Genomic DNA, 6,000 nt, shown 5'->3' on the forward strand with positions numbered 1-6,000 from the left:
ATCACTGTCCCAACTTTTCAGTAAATTAAATGTTGTGGGGGTCGGGGGCGGCACCGTACATAGGAGGCTACAACATAAAACAAAATTGCATACAAAAAAAGTACATACAGATAAGAACAGTGAGTGCAGATAAGTAGAGTAATACATACATACATGTAATTAACAGACAGATAGCGTGGCATACAGAGACAATACAGTACCAGTCAAAACAGGGAGTCGACAGACATGAGACACAGGGTAGAGGACCTGCCTGTGGAGCTCACATTCTAAATGTAGGGGCAAATGAGAGACCTAAGGAGCTTATGAAAAATCTCCAAATCCGAGCTCATCATCTTTCCTCCCACCACTGTTGCTGTCCCTCCCAATATCTCCCTCTTGGTTGACAACATCACTCTTTCTCCTGTAAGCCAAGCCTGCTGCCTTGGAGTCACCCTTGACTCTGCCCTCAGCTTTACTCCTCATATCCAGTCCCTCACCAAATCCTGTCACTTCTGCCTCCCTAACCTCATGAAAATCCGTCTCTTCCTCTTTCAGGAAGCAACCAAAATCCTGGTCCATTTACTCATTTCTCATCTCAACTCTTCTGTCACTCCTCTTCCGCTTTTCCTCTGCGTACATCTCTTCATTGGCTCCATATCAGTTTCAGAATTCAGTTCAAACTCCTCACCCTCACTTACAAAGCCTTTACCAACACTTCTCCCCATTATATCTCTGACCTTGTCTCGCGGTACATACCTACCCGGCCACTCCGCTCTGCCTTTGACCCCAGCCTCAATTCACCTCTCATTACCTCCTCCCATGCTAGACTCCAAGGGCCTGATTCATTAAGGATCTTAAATGAAGAGGATACTTATTTCAGTCTCCTGGACAAAACCATGTTACAATGGAAGGGGTGCAAATGTGTGTTCTGTTTTGCACATAAGTTAAATACTGCCTGTTTTTTCATGTAGCACACACATATCAACTTTAAATTTCAGTGTACAAATAAGCTATCTAGTTCTTGTGTGTTACATGAAAAAGCAGTTAGTGTTTAACCCTTGTGCAAAACAGAACACACATTTGCACCCCTTCCATTATAACATGGTTTTGTCCAGGAGACTGAAATAAGTATCCTCTTCATTTAAGATCCTTAATGAATCAGGCCCCAAGACTTCTACCGTGCTGCCCCCATTCTTTGGAACTTCCTACTCCACCTCACTTGACTTTCCTCAACCTTCAATCCTTCAAACGCTCACTCAAAAGTCACCTTTTCTATCTCTTCCTGACCATCACTCATTTGCCCACCATCTCCATTTATCCTAGTAGGTCCTATTGTCTCTCACCCCCCCCATAGAATGTAAGCTCTTGCGGACAGGGTCCTTTCTACCTATTGTCCCACGTCTGTCTACTGTCTGACTCCCTCGTACGTCCTGTCATGTATGTTACTGTACTTTGTGTGAGTCCCCATACCATTACTCACACTAATCTTTGCTGCTTATGTGTATTACCTCATTTACTTGTTACTTGCTTCTGTATCTGGTGCTGCAGAATCTGTGGCGCCTTACAAATAAATAAGTAAATAAATAATAATAATAAAACTTTTTTTCCAGAAGAACTTTGCATGAAGATACCAATGTACCAGTTTGAGCCACAAGAGGGCAGCGTTATCACATGGACTGACACTATAACAGTGAAAGCACAACCACTGTCTGTGCATAATATGAGTATATATGTGTAGGTGTAAGCACTATGGCACATCACAGGACACAATAATATTTATTGCAGGTTCATCAACATTTCTGTAATCTAAATGGAATAATTCAGGAAATGCTACTTCTGATCAACACGCAATACCCTGTGCCGAAAAATAAAAACAACTGCTAAGGCTTTTGGTTATATAATCACTTTTTACTAAGATACACCCTGGGGCAAGCAGTTGTCTTCAGAAGTCAAATAATACATTAAATGGAGTCCACCTGTGTCCATTTATGGCCTTTCAATTGATTTAGAAATGTGAGCGGTCCAACAGTCGACAAGTGCGTTTCCCAACAAGAGTTTCATGAAGATCAAAGAACTTTCAAAATAAATCTGAGAAACGTTATTGAAAAGCACCAATCAGGGGAAGGAGATAAGTAGAATTCAAAGACTAAAGAAATAGAATATGACACAACTGTGCATTTGTCTAGAACTGGATATTTTCCAAAACTGAACATCCATGTGAGAAGGGCACTTGTTGGGGAGACCACCAAGAGACCTATAGCAATGCTGAGATATGATCTCCATAGGGCAACAGCCTGGATACTTCACAAATCTGCACTTCATGGGAGAGCGGTGAAAAGAAAATGATTGTTGAAGGAAATCTAACTTGGAGTTCACCAGAAAGCAGATGGGAGACTCTCAAGTGGAGGAAGAGTCTACGGCGACGACCAAACGTTGGACATCTCCACGTCAACGCTAGATGCTAACACTGACCATTATCTCAAGAGCACTGTCCCTACCGAGAAGCATGGTGGGGGGGGGGGGTAGTATAACGCTATGGGGGTGCTTCTCTGTTTCAGGGTCTGGAAAGCAAAATGGATGGAGCAAGATGTAGACAATCGGAGGACAACCTACTGTGGTCTACAGGAGAATTAGGGCTTGGTAGAAAGCTTATATCCCTGAAGGATCAAGGTGGCATACATACAAAAACCAAATCCCATTGAGAATCTATGGAATGATTTGGAAGTTGCTGTTCACCAACGATCCCCATCCAACCTGATGGGACTCGAGCAACACTGCAAAGAAAAATGGGTCGAAAATTCCAGTGTCCAGATGTGTAAAACTGGTGGAAACTTATCCAAACGGACTGACAGCTGTATTGCAGCTCAAGGTTCTTCTACCAAGTATTAAACATGGGATATGAATACTTATGTAAGCAATTATTTTCTGTGTATAGTATGTAATTAAGAAAAAAATATATACTTTTCATTTATTTATTTGACATTGCAGAGTATTCTGTGTTGATCTGCGGCACAAAGTTCTGAATAAATGTACTTTGATTCCATGATGTATGAAGGAATAAGGTAGGTTAGGTAAGCAGCAGGGGAGGGCTGGAAAATTTTAGCAAGGGGGGGGGGGGGAGAACAAGACTCGGCTCAGCAGCCTATTAGGAACATTTTAGAGGAACAAAAATGCAGGTGACCCAGCCCATTGTAGCCCACTATGGGACCGCCCCGGGGGCCAGATGCCCCCCAGCCCCCCCTGTCCTTGGTAGGCATACACACATGTACATACACCTCTGCTGTATGACTTCCAACAGCCCTTTGTATCTGAGTTTGGCTGGGGCTACACTGGAGACAAGGGGACGAGCTACACTTGTGAGCTTTATCTCAAGCCTCTGTCTCCATCCAGTTGAATCAGATTTGGGGGACAAAACAAATGAACCCTAAATGACCGGGACAACCTCAGATCCCCCAAACTTACGTACTTTAATATACCAACCCCTGAAACTGTGATGTGGATTTAAAGTAAACCTCCCTTCTATTCTGTACTCTGGAATTGTTTTATACATTTATATCTTTGTGTTCTTTTTCCTCACTCGCAGCCCCCCCCCCTTATCCCGCCTTCTAAAGTTCCCTAACCGCCTCTTTTTCCATAACAATTTCTCTCCCACTTTGTCCCCCTAGAACAGAACTCTCCTTTTATCTCTCGCTTTATGCCCTGTTATTCCCAGCATACACTGGCTCTGTCTCACACTCACAATATCTTTCTCTCTATAACTGTTTCTCGCACAGCATCCTTCTTTTTACCCCCCCCCTCTCTCATTACACTAACCCCCCCCCCCCTCTTCTCCTCTTGCTGCTCTACTTTATTCTTCCATACTTCTCATTCCTGCTTTTCCTGCTTCCTCCTCCCCAGGGTCTTGTGTCCGCTCCTGAGGATGTCTTATTTTCTCTCTGCCTCCCTTCTTAAAACCTTTTACTAATAAGGTTACTTTAAAAAAAAAAAAAAAAAAAAAAAAGAGAGAGAGTTTCAATAACAACCTAAATATGAAAGAAATGTGTTCATGCGGGCTAGCTGTTATTTCAGCTCTGAAGTTTTACCTAAACAGCCAACGCAGGGCACAGGACGAGTTCTGAATCCCCTCTCTGTGTCCTCGTGCTTTTTATATCACACCAGACCCAGCGAAGAAAAAAAAAAAAAGGGAATTTTAATTTTTTTTTTCTGGATCTGTCAATAGCCCCTTGTTCTTTGTGCTACAGAGAGGGAGAGAGGACGTGTCTCTCACCTGCCGCTCCTATTACCCCTTCCAGTCCCTGCCGTTCTGCAGAGCAGAATATAGCAACTCCTGTCCTTCGCTGGGGAGCAACCTTAGGCCTCCGACGTCACGCTTCTTTCTATGTCAGCACCCCGCACTTTAAACTTTCCGTGAATCGGCAGAGAGAGAGCGAGAGAGAGAGAGGGGAAAACAAATTGTTCTTTTATAGTCAGAAAAAATCTCTAATCGTTGCAATGTTAATGGGAGGAGTTCTGTGCGATTAGTAAAGACGATGACGGGACATCCTCAAAAGAAATACATATAAAGTTTTTCTCTCTCTCCTTCTGGCAACAATATGATAATTCCATTGCAAAGGAATTAGCTTTCCTTGGTCTATTAAAACGGGGCTTTGGAAAATTACTACCAATAATATTTTTTCCAAGAACTGATATTTTCAACTTTTGTTCTCAATCCAAAAAGGCATTCTTAAATTTCAGAGATTTTGGTTTTTTTCGGGGGGGGGGGGGGCAATTTGGGTAAGATTTTTTAGTGATTTTAATCTTAATATAGCACATTCTATTTATTTATTATATTAATTAATTCATTAATTAATTTAATAAGTGAATATTCTAAAAAAATAAAAAATAAAATAATACGCAATGACATAATGCAAAACTAGTGTTCTTTTTTTTTTCCTCCCCGGGTTTTGATGAATGACTGTATTTGCGCTATGTAACGTTGAGATCTTGACACCCTTCTTTTGTGAGCCACGAATGAGTCGTGAAACGGGTAACTGAAATTGAAGCAGAGTTCTGAAAGTTTCAGATCTGTATTCAATATTGTGACGGGGCACCTGAAGGAAGGAGGGAGGGGAGGTCAATATTTAAAAAGAAGCACTGTGTGCACGCTCAACGTGATTAAGAATTCTAAATATTTTGCAGTCTCTTGGGTCAGTCTAACTCTCTCGCTTCAACCCCCTCACTCTAATGCTGCTTCTATCACCCCTTGTCTCTACACTTTCCCCTCCCTCCATCCCTCTGGTTCCATCCTTAATCGCTCTACGTCTTTTGCCTCCACCTCTCCTGTATTTCAAAGGATGTAAAAATATACCAGTCTTACATTTTTGACCTCCGTCATTCAAAAGAAACCAATGCTTTTGTATAATTCTATATGTTTAGCTTAAAATGGTGTAGAGTACTACTATTCACAAGATGCTAAGTTTGTGTTGTTTTATTTTTAGAATAAAGTTATTCACGGGATGGGGTCTTCTAACCCCCCCTTCTCATGATTTTAGGCATCTCTACACGTATAGCCACAATCTATGGCTCAAATTCGTCTGCGGAACCTAAAGACCTTGTCTGTGCATTTTCGATCAGATATTTAACACTTGTGCTTTCATGAGAACCAAGGGAGGAACAAGGGGCTTTTAGAGACATCTACTTCCACAAGAGTTATAAAAATACACAAACCTTACACTTACCGTAATCTTAGACTATAGTACTCTGTTATACTCTCCCTAATTAGACTTCATTATTTATTACTGTTTCCATTTGAATTAAAACCCTAGCTACATATAACAATGTATCCTATATGAAAGAACACTCTGTAACTTTCTTTAGCTTGCATGCTTACTTTTAGGAATTGAAATACGTTTCCGGTCTTATTGTGCTTAATGTAACTGTGCTTTTTATATTGAAACCATAAAGCAAAATAGAAAATGTTGAATGATGTCATAGAAAAAAATAAAATAATCAAGCTTTCATTTGTAGAATGATGGTGTGTGA

The sequence above is a fragment of the Mixophyes fleayi genome, chromosome 9 (genome assembly GCF_038048845.1).
Source record: "Mixophyes fleayi isolate aMixFle1 chromosome 9, aMixFle1.hap1, whole genome shotgun sequence".
Classification (NCBI taxonomy): Eukaryota; Metazoa; Chordata; class Amphibia; order Anura; family Limnodynastidae; genus Mixophyes; species Mixophyes fleayi.